Source organism: Malania oleifera, chromosome 8, assembly GCF_029873635.1.
Source record: "Malania oleifera isolate guangnan ecotype guangnan chromosome 8, ASM2987363v1, whole genome shotgun sequence".
Lineage (NCBI taxonomy): Eukaryota > Viridiplantae > Streptophyta > Magnoliopsida > Santalales > Ximeniaceae > Malania > Malania oleifera.
This window is the reverse complement of record NC_080424.1, coordinates 48,933,168-48,955,373: the sequence shown is the minus strand read 5'-3', so window position 1 is coordinate 48,955,373 and position 22,206 is coordinate 48,933,168.

The window sequence follows — 22,206 nt, the reverse complement described above, 5'->3', positions numbered from 1 at the left end:
ACATGATCATCCTCTTGTACCTTCTAGCATTAGTGATTGACATTTTCAATACTAAAGGGATGTTATTTTTACTTGCTTTCTCCTTTACTATTTTCTCTTTACTGCATTCATTTAACTGCTTTTGATTTACTACTTTATGTGTGATGAAAGGCTGCATATAAGGATAAGCATTACTACGGTTTCAATTAGGTAGAAGTAGTTGACTACGGATCCATGGAAATGTTCGTGTGATCGTTGAGACAAGGTATACTCTGATTCCTGACCGTAATCCAGACGGTTGGTGCACCCTTGCTACCCTATGGCCTCGAATGACCCTCTTCCATTTTGGTCTGAGAAGCTCATGTTAATACTCTTACGTATATCTAGTTTAACATAGTCAGAGGCATGATGTCCAGCATCTGATTCATATCTAAGCATCGCTTTGTAGGAGTAAGGTAACGTAGATTTTATCTGCTTTCCAATAGTTGTTAACACACTCATTGCAAAGTACCATCTTTCTTACATGCATTGCAAAATACCACCTTTTTGCTTTTCTTTTACACAAAGTTACAATAGACTGATTTGGAAGTGGTTTGACAACTGCGCTTCAAGTCCTTACAGATTGAAATTGACTTTCCCCACTTTCTATTGAACTTGGGATTAGTTAGGTTTTATAATTATTGTTTTTGGTAGTTAAGGACCCAATCCTTGGCGAACCTACCAAAATTATGGCATTGTTGCTGGGGACTTGGCTACAGTTATGAACTAATTTCCATTTTAGAGTATTGTTGCTTTTTTTTATTTTTGCTTTTGTTTGCCAAGTACGAAGTCTTACATCTTTGTGATTCAAGTGTGTATATTTGGTTTGCATTTTTTGGAGCTTGAGATAGTTCCTCTAGATCCCAAGATTGAAAGATCTCACAGGTTCTCTAGGAAACCTAGCTCCAATCCTGAGTTTGTAGAGTTGTTTAAACTTAAAGCAATGGTTGAACATCCATCAGTTCTCGTTGACCAAATCTCGGAACCCAAGCTCCCCACCTACCTGTAATGAGAGAGCAACCACTTCGGCCTCTTAGGGACTACTTTTTACCAAATGCATACACGTCGCCATCGTGTATCCGATTTTTGGATGTTCAGGCGGCATAATTCGAGATTAAGATTATGATCATTTTGATGTTATGCACCTTTTATGGGAACTCCATAGAAAACCCTTATTAGTATGTAGATAAGTTCTTCAAGATTTGCTCCACCATCCATACACCTAATTTTAGGGACAATACTCTCCATGCTAGGTTTTTTCCATTTTCTCTGAAGGATAACGCCAAATATTGGCTAATGTTTTTTGACCTAAACTTGGTGACCAATTGGGCCACCATGCATCACGAATTCCTAAAGAAGTACTTCCCAATAGAGAAGAAGAACCAACTTTGAAGGGCTATCACAAGTTTTTCACAGATGGATAGGAAACTTTTCTTTGACATTAGGGAGCCATTTAGGGACCTCCTTCGTAAATGGCCACATCATCAGGTCCCCAAGTGGCAATTAGTGCAAACCTCTTATGAAGGGTTAGCAGAAAGAGATAGGTCAATGGTTGATGCATCGTGCAGACGTACTTTCCTCACTAAGCATGAGAATGAGGCTTGGGTTCTCTTTGAGAACCCAGCTGAGAATTCCCAGCAGTACAATGTGGCTGCTCGTAGACCCCCTAATCCATCCACTTCCAAAAAAAAGGGAGTTTATAAGTTGACCTCAGACCATAACTTAGCACTCACTTTGCACAACATATCTAAAAATCTAGACAATGCTTGTCCTTAAGGCAACCATAACAACTACAGATCTGTGCAGAGGTATGTACGGTATGCTCTGATCCTTCCCATTCATATTACAATTGCCCACATGCACCATCCTAGCTAGAGCTTGTACAGGATGATGTAAAAGCCACCAATAATTGGTATGATAGACCTTCGAATGACCCCTATTCAAATACCTACAACCCTGGGTGGAAACAATATCCCAGCTTCTATTGGAGCCCACAAGCTCCAAGTTTTCAATCCCAAAGACCTCCACAAGCTTTAGATGCTCAACCCTATTGCTCTTACAATTCTCAGAATCATCCCATGTATTCCCTTAAACCTTCATAATTTCAGCAGTTGCCTCCTCCTCAACTCAAATACGATTCTTTTTAAGAGATGATTCTAAAAGCCTTTAAAGGCATTGAGGTTGATCACCAAATCAATTGGCAACTCCTTCATTCTCACTCCCAATCCATCGTGAAGCTAAAGGGCACCCTAGGGCAACTAGCTACTTTGTTGAGTCTAAGAGACGAATGGAAATTTTTTGGTCAGCCTTTAGTGAACCCAAAAGGATAATACGGGGTGGAATGTTAATTAGACGCTGGCTCCTTATAATATCCTAAGCAGGCCCAGGCGGTGACCACTCTACAAAATGGTAGGAGGATAAATAAGACAACTGAGAAACAATTAAGCAAGGGAGAGAAGGAGTAAGAAAAAAAGGTAGTAACCCATGCTGATTTTTGCACCCTATTTTCCCCTAGTTTAGTACAAAAACACTTTAATCCCACACCTATCACTAGAAGGACCAAACCTCACTTCACACCTCATAGGGCATTTCATGTCCCTCCAGTAACTCAACCCACAACTCCTCTTGCGCCTTCTATATTTAGAAAAAAGGCCCTACCTTAGTCCATCTAGGACATGTTTAAACAAGTAAGGGTTGACAAGCCTCTCCTAGATGGTATCAAGCAACCACCTGCGTTCACAGAGTTCTTTAAGGACTTATCGACGCAGGAACAACAGTCAATGGTGCATATGGATAGTTTGGTTAAGTTGGCTGAGCACATAAGCTCAATGATATTAGGACACCTTGTTCCTAAGCTAAAATATTCTGGCTCACCCACTATTTCATGTGTAATTGGCGATCACGCCATTGATGGGGCTCTTTTAGACTTAGGGGCAAGTGTGAACATCCTTCTGTACTCAGTTTACCAACAACATAACCTTGGGAAGATGCAGCCCACCTCGGTCACATTGTGTCTTGCCGATCAATCCATAAAGAAACCCTGAGGTGTGGTAGAGGATATAGTGGTCAAGGTGGAAGAGTTCCATTACCCTATTGATTTTATTATCTTAGATATGGAGCCTTCCACAAATCTAATCCCTACTATTTTGGGATGACCATTTTTAGCCACGGCTAACGCCTGCATTCAATGCGTGGCAGGGATCATGGACATCTCCCTCAACCATAGGCAACTACTGCTGAACATATTTCATACTTCCCTACATCCACTTAAAGTTTTACAAGTTGTGAACAAAGACTCGAGGAATAAAATTGTTGGGGAAGAGGATCTCTGACTTCCATGAAGGGACCCTTTGGATAATGTACTTTAGCCTAAGAAACGCTCTATCGCTAAATAGAGGACCCTTTTAAGCAACCTTCGGCACATCATGACTCAATTTCCTATCTAACGAAAAAGTTAGGGGTAAGCAAGAATGGATGTGACACGAAAGAGGTGGAGGACAACTTTAACTTTGAGCCATGATGAGTCTGAAATGAGTTTAAGTGCGTATGACTAAACACAGTAAACTTAGTGCTTTCAGGATGCCAAGAATTTTTATTTTCTTTTTAATTCCATAGGTTGTAGGTAGTAGAATAAATATTATAAGAGTCTTTAGAGTAAAGTTGTGGAGGCAACTAAAGGGGCGACTAGCACACACATGAGCAATCGAGTCCAACCCCTACCCTATCTGAAATTCATAAATACCGAGAAGTTTGACAATTTCGGTGACTATCACTACCAGTTGGGAGCAACCTGGGTGAGAGTAATGTTTTCCTGCTAAAGAAAATGGGTGCAATTACAAGTGACCAGCACTTGTGCTGCTGCACCAAGGTTGCAAGGGGCAAACGTCATTTAAATTCCAAATTTGCACTTGACTCTTCATCTCCCGCCATCCTTGCCTCTTGATCAACTCTCTTCACCAAGATCTTGAGCACCATTTTGGTTTCATTAAGCTTCCTTGACAATGTCTTCTTCACATGACTCTTCTTCGGAGTCGTCCCAAGCATCATCCCAACCTAGTGCCAAATAGTTGCAGCTTTGAGCCTTGCCGATATGAGGTTCCTTGTCAATAGGTCGTTTGACTTCAAGAGCACGGGAAGAGGCTTTAGATGTTGTATGAGCCCCATGCATACGACTAAGGAAAATATTGAGATGGGGTTTAGATCTATGGCCAGGACGATCATCAAAGTCACAAAGGATACCTTGGGCACCAAATTCAGACTCACAATTCTGCTCACCATAGTCTGCGGCACCACCTCCTATTGATCAGCCCCCATATATTTCCCCCAGGCTTCAGGAGGTCAGGTTTCCTCAACCACTAACATTTCACACATTCAACCCAACCTCACCATATGATCTTGTTAGCTTTGGTGCAATCCCAATAGGGGGGTGAGTTGGTATTTAAAATTTTTATCCCTTAGGTCAATCAACTAACAACAGTATTACATAAGCCTAGGATACATGTAGTGCAAATAAGTAATGAATACAAATATACAACGAAAATTAAACTGCACAAATAATTTAGCTAAGCATGCACAACAAAGTAGTAAATAGAAATAACACCTAGAAATTTCATCGAGGTTCGGTAAATTGCCTACGTCCCCACTTTGGCACACCCGCACAAGGATTGCACTATAAGGCTCACTTATCGATTGAAGTGACACCTAAACAACCAAGTCAATTAGCACAGCGCTGACCTCAACCTTTACAAACAATCTTTGCCAGGCTGGATTACCGCCCCCTCAGGCCACGTTTAGAATACAATAGTATTTTTCTCCATATAACAAGGTACAATGACTATGCTTCTCACTCAAGAATATATGTACCAAAATACAGTACAAAAAAATATGCACTCATAGATTTTATGGATTTAATGCTAAGGTGAGATCCAATATGTAAACTCTCTAAGCTTTGTGAGTGTATGCATATGTGAGAGTTCAACCTTTGATTCAAGATAAGATATTCAACACACAAATGATCAAAGGAAGTTTAACACAATCCAAATCAAATATCTTAAGGATATTCTAAATGTAAAGCACAATAGATATTTTGGATTGAAGCTGGCAAAAAAAATTTTAAAGATAATATGCAAGCTTGTGTAAAATATTATTTTTGCAAATCAAAATCAACAAGCTTGATGAGTCTTGCAATCAAAATGCAAACACTCACTAGCTATAAGGGTATTCTCACTCAAAGATTGATTGTTTAAATTAAGGGAAAAACCCTAGCTAAGAACTCTCAATGAAAATAATCAATCAAAAAGCAATGAGAGTTTTAGCAATGTAAAACACTCAATAACACTCTTGCGAACTTAATCTATCAAGGGAATAGAAAAATAGAGAGTGTATCAAAGCAGTATGGGTTAAATGGGATTTGAAAATTTAAGAGAGTTTTTCCTTAATGATCTTGCTAATCAATTCTTAATTTCGCAAATGAGAAGATATATATATATATATAGGCAAGGGAAAAATAATGACCGTTGGGGACTCAATGGGCATTATTAAAAAAATTTTAAATGATTTTAATATTTAACTCTGTTTAACCCCTTTAATTTTTAGTAAAAATTAATATTCCCCAAGAGATTTGGGTGCCCGGTCTGAGGTTCGGATGCCTGAATAGACTCAGTTAGAAAATCAATTTTTAACGGTTCAGTATCCAAAGTCAGGGTCGGTTGGCTGAACAATAGATAGAATGTTTCTATCCGTGGTTCGGGTGCCAAGATAAAAATTCGGTTAACCGAACTAGCAAGTTTGGTCACCCGAGGGCTTTTTGAACGCGAAGGTTCGGATGCCCGGGTTGGTGAAAAGTTCCCTGATATTGGTTCGGGGGACCAAAGAAGATATGTTCAAGTCGGTTCGATCTACCGAATAAGAAGTCAAGCATTTGACTTTGTCCAGGGTTCGGTCGCCTGAGGTGTTTTAAACGCCACAAGTTCAGTAGCCCGAGCACTCTCAACATTTTCAATTCAAGTCCATTTTATCTCAATTTTTTTGATCCCCTGATTGTGAATGATAATGGGGACTTATTAGTTCATATGTGTTGGGACCTAAGGTCATTTTAAGTACGTCCAAAAACCTGGCATCAGTCGACCGAAGGGTGCCCTAAGGTCATTCGGTCCCAATGGTTTTGTTGAGCATTAAATCCTATTATGCATGTAGATGCATTATTATAGACCATGTAAATTATTATAGGCCAATTAAAAAGGAATGCAAATATAATGGAGAATAGGTCTTCATTCTTTCAATTCTTCAGATGCCATAAATGAAGCTTGATTTTCATAGTTCGTATGGCTTGTTTGAGTTCCTACCAACAGTGGATGCTAATGATAGACCTATTCAAGAAGCTTAATGCACAAGTGAGAAACATAGGTTTTATCATAATCAAAACAGGATCAGACTCATAGAGTCAACAGATCCCATCACAAGGCCACTAGGCCTTTTCCAGACCAACTAGACCACTCCTGGTTCTCTAGCCGTGTTGATCACATCATCCTCTCTCCCCTACTTGGCTTTAGTATCTGAGGGAAATGACACCTACTCATGATGCTGTATTGGTCATACCACTGATGTTCTCTTCTGACTCAGATTCTGACTTAAACTCTGACTAAAATCAGCTTGGCTACTCTAGGAATCATGTTGCTCACTAGTGGGCTGTGTACTCTACTTTTGTGGCACACATTTTGATTGTTTTCTTTTCTTTTTTTTGTTCACATCACACTAGACCTTTGGAAGGTAGTACCCAACAATTGAACCATTGTCTACATTTTGTACTGCCTCGTGTTAAGTAATACAAATGATATGGTGTTTTGGGATGCATAAATGTTTTTTGTGCTACAGTGTATTATTGCATGCATGTTGTTTCAGGAATTATATATGTGCTACAGGTTCATCATTTGATCTCCATTGCACAACGCAGTGCCCTCTCCCATTCACAAGATTCTGTTCTTTCTTTCCACACTTCAGTGAGGACACTGAAGTCATAAGTTGGGGGTAAGGGGTAGGTAAGCACCACATGGTATTGTATTTTACAACACAAAAATGACAAACTTTAACATTTTCAATGAACATCGTTTATTTTATGCCATGCTAGCTCCATTTACACTCTTCACATACTTTTATATCACTTATATGCTTATGCATAGTTTTAACCAATATATGCTTTTATTATGCTCATTAATGAGCTAGCGAGTTACTTGTGTGTTATTCTTGCATAATGCGGTCCATTTATATGTTGAAACTTTGGGATAATTGATAAATGATTCATTCATGTTAATATGATGGTGTAACGACTAGTATTTACATGGTATCTTATAAGGTTAGAATACACTTACACGTGATTCGTAACACTTAAGGTTCTTTGAGAGCACTGAGAGAACAACCGTAGAGATTATGACACTTTGTGAGGTACCGTTGAGCTATCATTTCTTAACTTGTTAAATACAAACTCTAAATTTCTTATGCTTAACTCCCTTTTTTCTGAATATTTCTTGTATACTAGTCTTTATTCTTGTATTTTCTGGCCTAGAGGTGACATCAAGTGGGGAGATAGAAACTTAGGTCTTGTAGCCTATAGAAACTTAGGTCTTGTAGCCTGCCCAAGACAAAAAGACTAAGTCATCGCTAGAGATAGACTGAGTTCATGGACTCCTGTTTGAGTTTAATTCCCATTGGTGGTAGAAGGACAACAAAACAAAGGTTGCAATATTTGTCCTAGCTGACCATGAAAGGAAAAAAATGAAGAAGAAGAAGAAGAAGAAGAAGAAGAAATAAAAAGAAATACAAAAAAAAAAATCTTTACCTACTCCGAATGAATGTTGAAAAGGTCAAGCTAAGGGCACGACACCACGCCATTACACATGAAGAGTCTTTAGCTTACCGATGCATCAGTTGTATTTATGCCAAGTTTATGAATACAGGTTATCTAGGATGGTCTTGGTTGGATGTGACGAGTAGGTAAGAAGATGCTAGGGTGAAGGACCCGATGCCTCATGCATAAGCTAGATTCCTTTCGAGACTAGTTCACTTCCTATTTTTAATGTTGGTTCCTTAAAGTATGTGAGATGCTTGATCATGACACTTCTCCTCAAATATGACAAGAGAACCTATTTTTTTGAGTATTTTTTAGAGTATACCAGTGAGGCTGAGTCAAAATGATCGTTCTATAGGTGCCCAAAGGTATCTTAAGTGTGATAGATCATGCACCTTACACATGCCATGTGATGTTACATATCTATACTTTGATTTACTTGACTATATTAACTCTAAATTACAATTGGCGATTGATTATCTGTGAGTTATGTGTTTCCTGACGATTATATTGTGCTGAGACTTACATGGGTGAGTTGCTTCGGAGTTGTGTGCATGGTGGCGTCTTATGTGAAAGTGCCTGTGTGTAAATATGTGATATATCCATATATGAAAAAGTTTAACAGGGTCACAAGTGTCTCTGTTTTTCATTGGAACTAGTGTTTATGGGTATTGCCTTGGAAACCTTCACGTGACTAGAACTCGTCCACTAGGATCAACCTAGGGGTTTAAAGCCTCCTTGCATACGGTAAATGCAACTGTATTTCCCACAAAAGAGGAGGTAGATAGGATTTTATAGTTTTCTTAGCTTTTTATTTTTTTAAGAACTAGAAAATTGGTTTGCGTTCTTTGGATGCTAAGCTAATTCCCAGAGACCCCGAGATTGAGAATTGTCGTAGGTCCTTTATGAAGCCAACCTCGAGTTCTGAGTTTTCTAAGCTGTCAGAGCCAAAAGTTATGGCTGAGCCAAACCCACCAATTCCCACTGATCAAATTTCAGAACACCAAGCTCCCCGCCTACCTGTGGTGGGAGAACACCCTTTCATCCTCTTAAGGACTACTTTGTACCTAATGCATACACTTCGCCATTGTGCATCCAATTCCCGGATGTTCAAGCAGCATAATTCGAGATAAAGACTTCTATAACCTCAATACTTCCATAATTCATAAGGAGTCTTATTTAGAGATGGTCTAATTAGAACTCTATTTAGAACATAATAGGCGGTATTCACTGCCTTAGCCCAGAAGTACTTAGGTAGCTTATGTTCATTAAGCATGGTTCTAGCCATTTCTTGTATAGACCTATTCTTTCTTTCAACTTTAGCATTTTTTTGTGGTGTTGTAGGAGCTAAAGAGTTATAAGATATTCCTAATGAAACACAATATTCTTCCATACCTTGATTTTTTAAATTCTCTACCCCTAACTCCGAATTTTTGTGATTGTATATCCCTTTTTATTTTGAATTTTCTTCCACAGTTTATTAAATTTGTTCACACAATTCATCTTTGTGGCCAAAAAATAGTACCCCAAGTAAATCTAGAATAATCATCAATGATAACAAAAGCGTATAATTTTCCTCCTAAACTTTGAATTGGGTTTGGACCAAATAAATCTAAATGTAGCATTTGAAGTGGCTTAGTAGTAGAGATTACTTTCTTCTCCTTAAAACTAGATCTTGCTTGCTTTACTAGCTGACATGCATCATAGATTTTGTCTTTCATGAATTTTGTCCTAGGCAATCCTTTAACTAAGTCTCCCTTAACTTGTTTAGATATTAAGTCCATGTTTGCGTGTCCTAGTCTCCAATGCCAAATCCAACTAATATCATTTATAGTAGAGAAACATGTCACACGTTGAAAAGTTAAGTTATCAAAGCTAGTGGTATATACATTTTCATGACGGTCAGCAGTAAATAGAATTTTGTTATCGATTTTATATTCAACAATGCACTTGTCATGTTCAAAGGATACTCTATAACCTTTATCACATAGTTGACTTATACTTTATAAGTTATGTTTTAAACCTTCAACCAATAAAACATCATCTATAATAAGTGATGGATCATTACCAAATTTACCTACTCCTATTATCTTGCCTTGGAGTGATAGATGCAAATTTAGCTTTATCCCCAGTCATATGTCGTGAACATCCGTTGTCCATATACCATCTATCATTTGAGGAGGATGATATCAAGCATACCTGCAATAGACATTTAAGTAACTATTTTTGGTACCTATTTTTTCTTAGGTCCATAGGGGTTAGTGCTTGAATCTCCTTTAACTCTCCATACCCTTTTAATTTTAACATCCTTTTCTTAAAAGGACAATCAAATTTTATGTGACCTATCCTTTTACATTTAAAGCATGTAGTATATTTATAGGAGTCTTTTGATGGAGTATAAGATTTTGATTCTCTTACAAAATAACCCATGTAAAGATGTTTTTGTATCAAATTTTCTTTTCTATTAAAACCAAGTCCTTCTTTATCTAGGGAATTTCTTTGAGCCCCAAGAAGTCTTTCAAAATTACTTTGGTCTTCAGTGAACTTATGGATAATTTTAGAGTTGCCTTTTAACTTACTTTCCAATTCAAAAATTTTTAAATCCTTTTCTTTTATCACAGATGCATGAGACTCATTCTGTTTTTCAATAAGCTTTGAGAGTTCTTTCACTTTACATTTTAAATAAAAAATTTTCTTAGTTTTCTTCTCAAGCATTTTAAGAAAGCATGCTATTTTCATTTTCAGAATCACTGGAATAATGAGAAGATGTTGAGAAAGATGATTGTACCTCGAGGTCGTCATGTGCCATTAGACACAGATTAGCTACTTGATCATCACTGGACCCAATGTCTGAACTGCTTGTGTTGTGCATGTCCCAACTAAATTTTAGAGCCTTCTTCTTTTTCTCGAAGGCTTTCTTTAGTTTAGGGCATTCAGGCTTGATGTGTCCAAACTCTCTGCAGTTGTAGCAAGTTGGCGAATCATCCTTCTATTTTTGCTTGCTTGACTCTCCCTTTTATGAATTCGAGTTCCATAATTTTTTGTCAAACTTCTTATTCTTCTTCAGGAACTTTCTGAACTTCTTAGTCAACAAGGCCATGTCATCTTCTGATTCTGAGTCACTTCCTTCACTAGAAATGCTAGACAATGCCTTAAGAGTTGTAACTCTCTTTGTTTTATTCTGCTCATTTTTCCTCTCATTTATTGCTAACTCATAAGTGATGAGTGAACCGATCAATTCATCTACCGACATTTATTTCATATTTCTTCCTTTGGCTATGGCTGTAGCTTTAGCTTCCCAAAATGGCGGTAGTCCAGTAAGGATTTTCCTGATCAACTCATAAGTAGGGTAAGATTTACCAAGAGCATGTAATGAATTCGTGATGTGTGTGAATCTAGTGTATATGGATTGAATAGATTCATCAGCAGTCATTTTAAATGCCTTATATTCACTAGTAAGCATATCTATCCTACTATCTTTTACTTCCCTAGTGCCTTCATATGTTACTTCTAATTTTTCCATATCTCTTTAGCAGTTTTACAATTCATCACCCTATTAAACCCATTAATGTTTAGTGCACAATATAGAAGGTTTATTGTAGTATCATTTATTTGAACAGATTTCTAGTCATCCTCTACATATTCATCTTCAGTCTTAGGTACATTTAGTTTATCAACTACTTTAATGGGAACATGATTTCCTTTAGAAACTATTCTTCACACTTTCCAATGAACATTTAAAACATATATACTCATCCTTCATTTCCAGTAGGTATAATTTACACCGCAAAAAATTGGAGGTCTAGTGGAGGCATGTCCCTCACCTAATCGGGTTACACCGATGTGTGCCATTGTGATCTTTTACAAAAATAACGGTTAAGTCTATGTAACTTGACTCTGATATCAAATGTGAATTTCAGTGTTCCTTTAAGTTCTAATTTTGAAAATTTTCAAATACAAACTTGCAAGCTACTTACAACTAGCTCAATGTTTTTCAACTTAACAACCTAATGGGTGATTTTGTCAATGAACCTATTTTACCAAATTACATTGTAGGCCTTCTATATATTCAAAACATTCACAATATTCACATAAATAAATGCTACATGGAAATTAAAAGAGTTAAGGGTGAGAGAAATGTAAACGCAATTTTACTAGGTTCAGCCAACCTAGTTTACATCCTCACCTTGAGCAACCCACTCAAGGATTATGCTAATCCATGCTCTTTTAACTGGGATGGAACTTCCCTTTACAATTCTCTACTTACAAGAGGTGTAGCTTCCTCCTCAATCCCGGTTCACAACCCGAACCATGAATAAATTTCTCCCAAAATAATTTCTTAAAAATAAAAGCTTTGGAGTTCTTAGGGTTTGATGTTAGATCACTTTATGCAAGAATAGAAAATAAGATCCTTTTAAAAATAATCCTGAATAATACAAAAATCTATATTCTTGCTATCAAATAATTTGTAAAATTAAATCTTTGAATAAATATATGACTTTAAATATTGCAAATATTTAAACAATATTTTTCAAGAACCTTTTGCACCAATCAAGTAACTCTTTTTGAATAAAAAATGTAACTTTGAATAGCTTAAATATTTTAGCTTTAGAAAACTTTTCTTAAATATTTTATTCAATCAATGAATATAAAATACATAGCAATGATTTTTGCTCCCAAGAAAAAATATTAAATATAATGAATATGGGAAACAAAAAAATAGGATTTGAATGCTCAAAATACTCAAACCTTAATACCAATGACGATCGCAAAATATGTGCATGAATGCCTTTTGATCAATGTAACAAATGCCCAAACTAGATCCAAATGCTTTGGGGTGCAGGCAAGAAGTGTGTAATACATTCAAAGTTCTTAGAATGTGGGCAAAAAGTTATGATTTAGGGTTTAGAAAATAGGTTTATAAGTATTCTCGGTAGTTGATAAAATCCTAGCCATTGGATCATTTAGAAATAAAAAATTTTGTCCATGTTTGCGCTGAGACGCCATTCTGCCCCACAACACTCGTCGACAAGAGGATACTTTTGTCGATGAGTGTTCAACACTTGTTCATAGATGAGAACGTGAGTTTGTTGATGAGAGCACTGTATGAACTTTTTTGGCTCTCGATATTTTTTAGTCGACGAGAACATATCATTTTTCACCAAGTTGCCTTCATGCATTCGTCGAGGCCATGGGGTTTAATAACAAGGCCTCTAAGGATTCATTCAACCTAGAACTAATGTAAATGAATCTTTCATGAGGTGCATGAGTCCTAAGGTCAATTTAGGGTATATTTGAGTTTCAAATTATATGATGTGACATATGTAAATACATTCAATTCTAAATACACATTCCAATTGAAAATCTTAAACTTGAAGGTTGCTTCTTCACCCTTATACTCTTCTAGTTCCATGGATTAAGCCAAGTGATATGTACTTTAGATTCCTTGTGGCTTCCATATCATGCTTACCATTTGTGCATTCTAAATCATGATCATATTTACAAACTCAGTTGCATAGGTCAAATACCAAGTGATTTGTCATTATCAAAATAGGATTGGACTCATAGAGTCAACAATTTCTCCCTTTTTAATGATGACAAATACATGAACAAAAATGGGTTACGCCTGACAAGGCTCCCCCTAAGATAATGCATAAATTAGAATTTAGCAATATAACTTACACACAATGAAGTTCATACACATTGTAGAATATGCAAATAATTTTGCTAGTACATCTTCTCCCCTTTTCATTCAAAACTATTTTTGCTAGTATATACTTATATACTTCTCCCCCTTTTGACATAAAAAAAAGGGTATATAACAAACTGTTCTAAAATAAATATATTCCATCTTTAAAAAAAAAAATTTATTATGTGTCAAAATTGTACTGTGAGATATATCTCCCCCTGTGTTACTCAACTTACTTCTCCCCCTTTCTAAGGTATAACTATGTTGTTGAATCAAAGTTCAATGTGAACATACACAACATTTCAATTTAAATAGACATGAATAAGCGAATCAGTCCATTAAAGTCCAAAAATTTATATGAACATCAACACGTGTCATGTATCCGTTAAAAAAATTTACTCGCAATCACCATTCATTAAGTTTAATACCAAATGAAAAAAAATTAGCCACCTTCTCAATACCCAATGTGAAAATTTTAACCAAGTGTTAATTTTAATTGAAGTTGCTCCCCCATAATTATGTAGTCAAATGAAACTCGAGGCAACTTCTCTACTATGCATCAGACCTAATTCACGTCTAATTTGGATAAACCTATCCTTCAGAAGTGGTTTCGTGAATATGTGTGCCCATTGTTCATTTGTGCATACGAATTCAAGTGTCACATCACCTTTTTGCATATGGTCACAAAGAAAATTATATATAATTTCTATGTGTTTAGTTCATAAATGTGATATTGGATTCTTTGAGATGTTTATTGCACTCGTATTTTCCCATTTATAGGAAATGTGTCATAGTGTTATCCAAAATCCATAAGTTGTTACTGCATGTAAAGTGTTTAAGCACAACAACTTCTAGTCGCTATATATTCAACTTCGGCCATGGAAAGAGCAACTGAATTTTGCTTATTTGAAAACCAAGATGCTAAAGAATGTCTTAAGAAATGACATGTGCCACTTATACTTTTTCTATCTACTTTGTTACTAACAAAATTAGCATCCAAAAAGCTAACAATCTCAAAGGAGGTATACTTAGGATACCATAATACAAGTTCAATGGTTCCAATCAGGTGTCTAAGTATTCTTTTGACAACTAATAAATGGGAATCTTTAGGTACAACCTGAAATATCACACACAAACATACACTAAACATTATGTCAGGTCTACTGGCAGTTAGATATAGTAAGTTTTCAATCATCCCATGATAGAGCTTAACATCTATTGGTATGCCTAGCTCGTCTCTATCTAATTTTAGGGAAGAGCTCATAGGTGTTCCTAGAATTTTACCATCTTCCATATTAAACCTTTTGGGCAAGTCTCTAATGTATTTCAAATGATTTATAAAAAATTCATGTTTTGCTTGCTTGATTTGAAGTCCTAAGAAGAAATATAGTTCTCCCATCATGCTCATCTCAAATTTGTTTTACATACAACCTGCAAACTCTTTGCACAACTCTTCATTTGTGACTCCAAAGATGATATCATCTACGTATACTTGTACTAGGAGCACGTTATCATTCTTAGATTTTATGAAGAGTGTTGTGTCTATCGTCCCTCTCATAAATCCATTATCCAGTAGAAAACCGCTTAGCCTTTCATACCAAGCTCTAGGAGCTTATGCTAAACCATACAAGGCTTTAGTTAGTCTATAAACATGATTTGGATGCTTATGGTTTTCAAAACCTGGGGGTTTTTCTATATATACTTCTACACTTATGTAGCCATTTAAAAATGTGCTTTTGACATCCATTTGATACAAATTGAAATCCTTAAAAGTGGCATAAGCTAACAACATTCGAATGGCTTCCATTCTAGCTACAAGTTCAAAGGTTCCTCAAAATCTATGCTTTCCACCTGGTTATATCCCTAAGCTACTAGTCTTGTTTTATTTCTAGCAACTATTCCATTTTCATCTTTCTTGTTCTTGTATACCCATTTTGTTCCAATAGCTACATGATCCTTAGGTCTAGGAACTAATGTTCATACTTTATTTCTCTCAAATTAATTTAATTCTTAGTACATAGATATCATCCATGATTCATCCTCAATTGCTTCACTCACATTCTTAGGTTCTTCTTTAGATAAAAGTACAAAATGAGGAACCAAGCCTCATTATGCCCCTAATAGGGCATTTCATGTCTCTCCAATACCATCCCCTACAACTTCTCGTGCACCTGCTTTGTTTAGGAAGGAGGCTTCCACTAAGTCCATTTGGGACATATTCAAATAAGTAAAGGTCAACAAGCCTCTCTTAGATGATATCAAGCAAACGTCTGCATACACCAAGCTCCTTGAGGACTTGTACACGCAAGAGCACGAGTCGATAGTGCATATGGATTTGATTAGTGACGATTAAATAACTGTCACTACTATTATTTAAAAAAAAATTTATTTTACAATATTGGTGTCAAATCTGAATATTTGTCACGATTAGGACCTTATTAGTGATGGATTTGGATCCATCACTAATACCTTTTTTATTTAAAAAAAATAAAAAAAAAATTTACAAAGTGGATATTAGTGACGAATTTGGATATTCGTCACTATTAGGGCCTTATTAGTGACGGTTTTGGAACCGTCAATAATTCATTTTTTATTTAAAAATAAATAAAAATAATTTAGAAAATGAATATTAGTGACGAATCTAGATATTCGTCATTGTTAGGGTCATATTAGTGATGGATTTGGAACCGTTACTAATACTTGTTTTACTTAAAAAAAATATTTAGAAAGTTGATATTGGTGATGAATTTGGATATTCGTCACTATTAGGGCTTTATTAGTGATGGATTTGGAACCGTCACTAATACTTGTTTTATTTTTAAAAATAAAAAATAAAAAAATTTAGAAAGTGGATATTAGTGGCGAATATATTCGTCACTATTATTGTCTTATTAGTGACGAATTTGGAACCGTTAGTAATACTCTTTTTATTTAAAAAATAATAATAATTTAAAAAATAGTTATTAGTGACGAATCTGGATATTCGTCACTCTTAAGGTCTTATTAGTGACGGATTTGGAACCGTCACTAATACTTGTTTTACTTAAAAAAAATAAAAATATTTAGAAAGTGGATATTAGTGATGAATCTAGATATTCGTCACTATTAGGGCGTTATTAGTGACAGATTTGGAACCATCACTATTACTTTTTTTATTCAAAAATAAAAATAAAAATATTTAGAAAGTGGATATTAGTGATGAATCTGGATATTCGTCACTATTAAGGCCTTATTCGTGATGAATTTGGAACCGTCACTAGTACTTGTTTTATTTAAAAATAAATAAAAATATTTAAAAAGTGGATATTATGTTCAAATAAATGATAAAATATTTTTGAAAAGATGAGTGAAAACTACTTGAATATTAAATTTCATCCTAGCATAATCATCGAATAGTTAAAGAAGCTCAGCTCCATCCCTAGAGAAAGAGCATAAAGAAATCATATGCATTTTGCTTTACTTTTTCTTTGCTTTGAGGATTCCTGAAGGGGTAACTCAAAAATTTAGGAGGGTTACGAGGAATTTTCTTTAGTCAAGTGAAAGGGAGAGGAGAGAGAGTTTGGTTAAGTGGGAGGTGGTGATATGTCATGATAAACAACATTGCAAATTGATTTCCATAATACATTAAATGATTGAATCTCTTTTACGGATGATTTATATGTTATGTGAATTTTTAATTGTGCTACCTAATTACATGCGTAGTCTAGAATGCCTCCTACAAGGCGAATGCAGTGGATGTGAATTGCATGCTATTAGTAGATATAGGTTCTTGTGTGCTTTGAACTAAATCATAAATTGCTTATTTGAACCTATCAGATACAAGTTTCATAGGAAAACGTCCAATTTACAGATGGCATGCTGCCGAAATTTTGGTAAATTTTTTTCCCAAGTAAAACCTTGTATCATTGTTGAGGTTAGTGGTCTGTTAGTTAATGGTTCACTGCCAAGGAGTTAAAAGGATGACATGTTACAATTTAGAGTCATTCATTCACATCATGATAATGATTTTTTTTTAGGTAAGCTATCAAATTCTAGTATATAACTTTTCTATTCTTTTGCATAAAAAATTCAGCATCTATACCTCATACTTTTAATTCTAATACACATGAGCTTGATAAAGACATTCATGAATGGGTATACTTGGGAAAACTGATCATGTAAGAAATATGATTAAACATTGTCAGCTGGTAAAGTTCGTGACTTGCAGGTTTGGGAAATATTCTATTTACAGACAACATGCTGTCAAAAATTTGTCAAATTCCAATGCAAAATAATCAAAGTCATACACCATATTTGTGAGAATGATTATAGTGTGCTGAATGTTAAAACATTTTTGAAAGGATGAGTGAAGTTCAAATGAATTGTGAACTTCATCTCTAAATTTACTTTTGCATATGCTAAGTGAAAATTCTATCAATAATGTACTCATTTGCATTATTTGACTATTATAGTTGCTTTTGAGTTCTAAAGAAATCATGTAAACCTCAACATCACATTTTATTTTTTCATAGAACTATAGTGTGATATAGATTGTTTGTGGGATGCATTGTTAGCTTTGGTGTATTCCCAAAAGGAGGGGTGAAATGGGTATTTAAAATTTATGCCTAGGTTCAACTAATCTAGCAACAGTATTACTCAACTTAGGGACTGTTTATGCAATTATAAATCCAATCATTCACAATAGTAAAATACAAACATTCATGTGCTGGAATTTAAAATGCGGAAATTAAAAGCACCCATAAGAAATATTATCGAGGTTCAACCAATTGTGCCTACGTCCTCGCCTCTAGCTCGCAAACCTGAGGATTCCACTAATGCTCACTTAATGGGTGGAGCGGCATCGGTTACAACCAGGTCAATTAACGGGGCTGACCTCAACCTACAACCGCACCTTACAAGGATAGTGCACCTAGCTTTCCTAACCGGGTCTAAGCCAACCCGAGACTATTCAACAGGGTTAGTCTCCCTCTTCGGGCCCACGCCTGGAATACAATAGATATGAAATTTTGCATATACATAAATGCTTCTTAACTAAGCAGACTATGTACCGATTCAGCACAATATAATCAATGCACACCAATAATGTAGGAATTTATAAGCTCAATGCTTTGCGTGTGCAATCAACACTCGAAGTTATGTCTATAGTCAATCAAGCACAAGAGTGTATCTACAAGCTAGTTTTTGAAACTAAGTAATGACAAAATCTCAACCTCAGTTTAGGGTTTCAAAGATTCAAGACAATGGAAATTTAGAATATCTCAAGAATATTTTTTCTCAATATCAAAGCACAAAGAGATATTCAACTCAAAGCTTGTAAAAATTTTTTGCGCACAAAAATATTAGCCGAATGAATCTTGTATTCCAAATGCAAAAACCCACTTAGCTGCAGGAATTTTTCCCAACCAAAGATTTATTGACAAAATCAAGGGGAAAAATTCTTTGCTCAACCCTCCAATAAAAACCACAACAACAAATGCAAGTAAGGGTATCTAGCAATTTAGAATGATGAATAAAACACTTACAATGTAAGATTTGTCAAAGTAATAAAGGTATTTGAGTGTTATGGACTTAGTATGAGAGAATAGGGTTTGGAAATTTTCATTGGATTTCTCACTAATCACTTTTCTAATTATCTTCTAATCCTTACAAATGAATTTGTATATATAGGCATTGGCCAAATTATAGTCGTTGGGGATATATAGAGCATTCTTAAATTTGTTTCAAAATGGTTTAACAAAAATAACCCTGTTTAACCATCTTAATCGTGGTAAAAATATAAGACAACATGAGAGTTTCGAGTGGCTGAACCACGGTTCAGTCGCTCGAACAGACTCAATGAAAAAAGCTATTTTTCAAAGTTCGGTCGCCTAAGTATGAGTTCAATTTGCTAAAATAAGCAATTCCCATTATGTATGCGTTTCGGTCGCTCGGTCTAAAATTCGGTCGTCTTAGGGTAAAATGAACATGAGGTTCGGGTGCCTGAGTTGGTGGGAAAGTACCTAACACAAGTTCGATTGCCTATGGAAGATATATTCATTTTTGGTTCGGTTTTCTGAACTCAGGTTAACTCTTTGACCCGTCCATGGTTCGGTCTATCGAGGTAGTTTGAACTGTTAGGTTCGGTCGCCCAAATGCCTTCTGATTTTTACCTAAGGTCATTTTCTTTTCACTAATCTTTCCCTGATAATATGAGAACTATGTTAGGGCTTTGTGCACTTATGTGTGGGGACCTAATGTCCATCTAAGGTCATTTTGAAATGGTCCCAAAAATCTGACGTTGGTCAACCCCTAAGGTCTATCTATGGTCTTGAGCTTATAAGTTCCTGCATGCATGATGCACATCAATTATTTTAGACCAATCCTACGTTACTATTATTTACCCAAATTAAAAATGATATGAATTACAGCACATAACAAATCTTCTGGGTCTTTAGTTTTCAAGTCTTCACGTGCCATCAAATGATCTTGCTAATATAAGCCTGCACAAAAACTTGCTAGTCATTAAATACCAGAGTATTTGTCATAATTGAAATAGGATATAACCCATAGGATCAACATGCATAAACACATTACATTATTTAATGCTAATTATATGAAGATCTTGTACACTAATAAAATTCATTAATTACTGGTTGGATTATTGTGAATTGTTTGTGTAAACACCTTAGGTTTCAAACATATCTTTATGGAAAATGTCCTATTTATAGAGAAATGCTGCAAAAATTTCTCAAAATTGATAAAATTTAGCAATTTAAAATAGTTTCATTTTTTCAACTTTGTCCAAATTTCCGTTTATTTTTCTTTCAAATCATTCATACTTATAGTACGTATATGGTCAAAAATCGTATACTTATTTTTTTTTAATTCTTAATTTATAGGGCTTGTGATTATCGCACCGTCAACACCATCCCATGCTATAGAAGGTTGCAACTTTTGATTTTTTTTTTTTTTTTTGTATATATATATTTTTTTTGGTTATTTGAACATATGGGATTCATGTATAAAACATTCGGAATTTGTATAATGTATTTGTATTTGATTTTAAATTATAATTTTTAATAATTTATGAATTTTTTAATATTTATGGCTTAATGTTGTCTATGCAAAAATGTAATTACATATTTTCACATGAATTAATGATTTAAAAAAATATTAATTTTTAATTAATTAGTGACGGTTTCTATAGATATTAGTGAAGGATCAAAACCGTCACTAATACTATACTATTAATGATGAATATTGATCCTTCATTAAAGGCCAAGTATTAGTGGCAGTTTTGATCCTTCACTAAAACCCAAATATTAGTGGCAAATTATGATCCTTCATTAAAGGCTAATAAGTATTAGAAACGATTTTGATCCTTCACTAATACACAACTATTAGTGACAATTTTAAAACCGTCACTAATATTATACTATTAGTGACGAATTATGATCCTTCACTAAAGGTTAATAAGTATTAGTGACGGTTTTAATCCTTCACTAATACTCCACTATTAGTGACGGTTTCAGGATTCATCACATATAGTGGATTATTAGTGACAATTTTGATCCTTCACTAATACTACAATATTAGTGACAGTTTTGGAATTCGTCGCTAATACCCTACTATTAGTGACGAATTTGTGTCGAGCCGATATAGAATTTATAGTGATGGTATTGGGTTTTTATGATGGTTATAATCCGTCACTAATACAACATTATTAGTGATGGTTTCAAAGTTGCTCACTAATAATTAGTAATAACGGCAGATATAGCAACCAATTTAAAACCGTCACTAATACTTATAAATTTGTTTCTAATACTATTTGTAACGAATTTATAAGTATTAGTGATGGTTTTGATCCTTCACTAATAACCTTATTTTTGTAGAGTAAAGAGTCACATCTATTAGCAGTTAAAAGAATACTTAGATACCTTATTGGAACTATTGAACTTGGATTATGGTTTCCTAAGTACACTTCTCTTGAGATTGTTAGTTATTCTGATACTAACTTTGCTGGTCGTAAAGTGGATAGAAAAAGCACAAGCAGCACTTGTCACTTTTTAAGACAATCTTTAGTTTCTTGGTTTTTCAAGAAACAGAATTCAGTTGCATTATCCATAGCCGAGGTTGAATACATAGCGGTTGGAAGTTGTTGTGCTCGAACGCTATATATAAAGTAACAACTAATGGACTATGGATTGCACTATGAATCAGTTCTTATAAAGTGCGACAATACAAGTGTAATAAATATCTCAAAGAACCCTATATCACATTCACAAACTAAGCACATAGAAATTAGACAACACATTCTATGTGACCATGTGCAAAAGGGGGATGAGGCACTTGAGTTTATGTGCACAAATGAAGAATAAGCACATATATTCACAAAACCACTTTTGATGGATAGGTTTATCCAAATTAAACATGAATTAGGCCTAATGCACAGTAGAGAAGTTGCATAGAGATATATTATAATACATAACTGAGGGGGAGCAACTTAAATTAAAATTTGGTAATGGCTATTGCATGTTAAATTATTTATGAATATATGAAACATGTTGATGCACACATGAATTTTTAACTTTAATAAACTGAATTGCTTACCTATATAAAGGTCGATTGAAATGATGTTGTATGTTCAACATGAAATTTGGTTTCACTAAAAAACAAC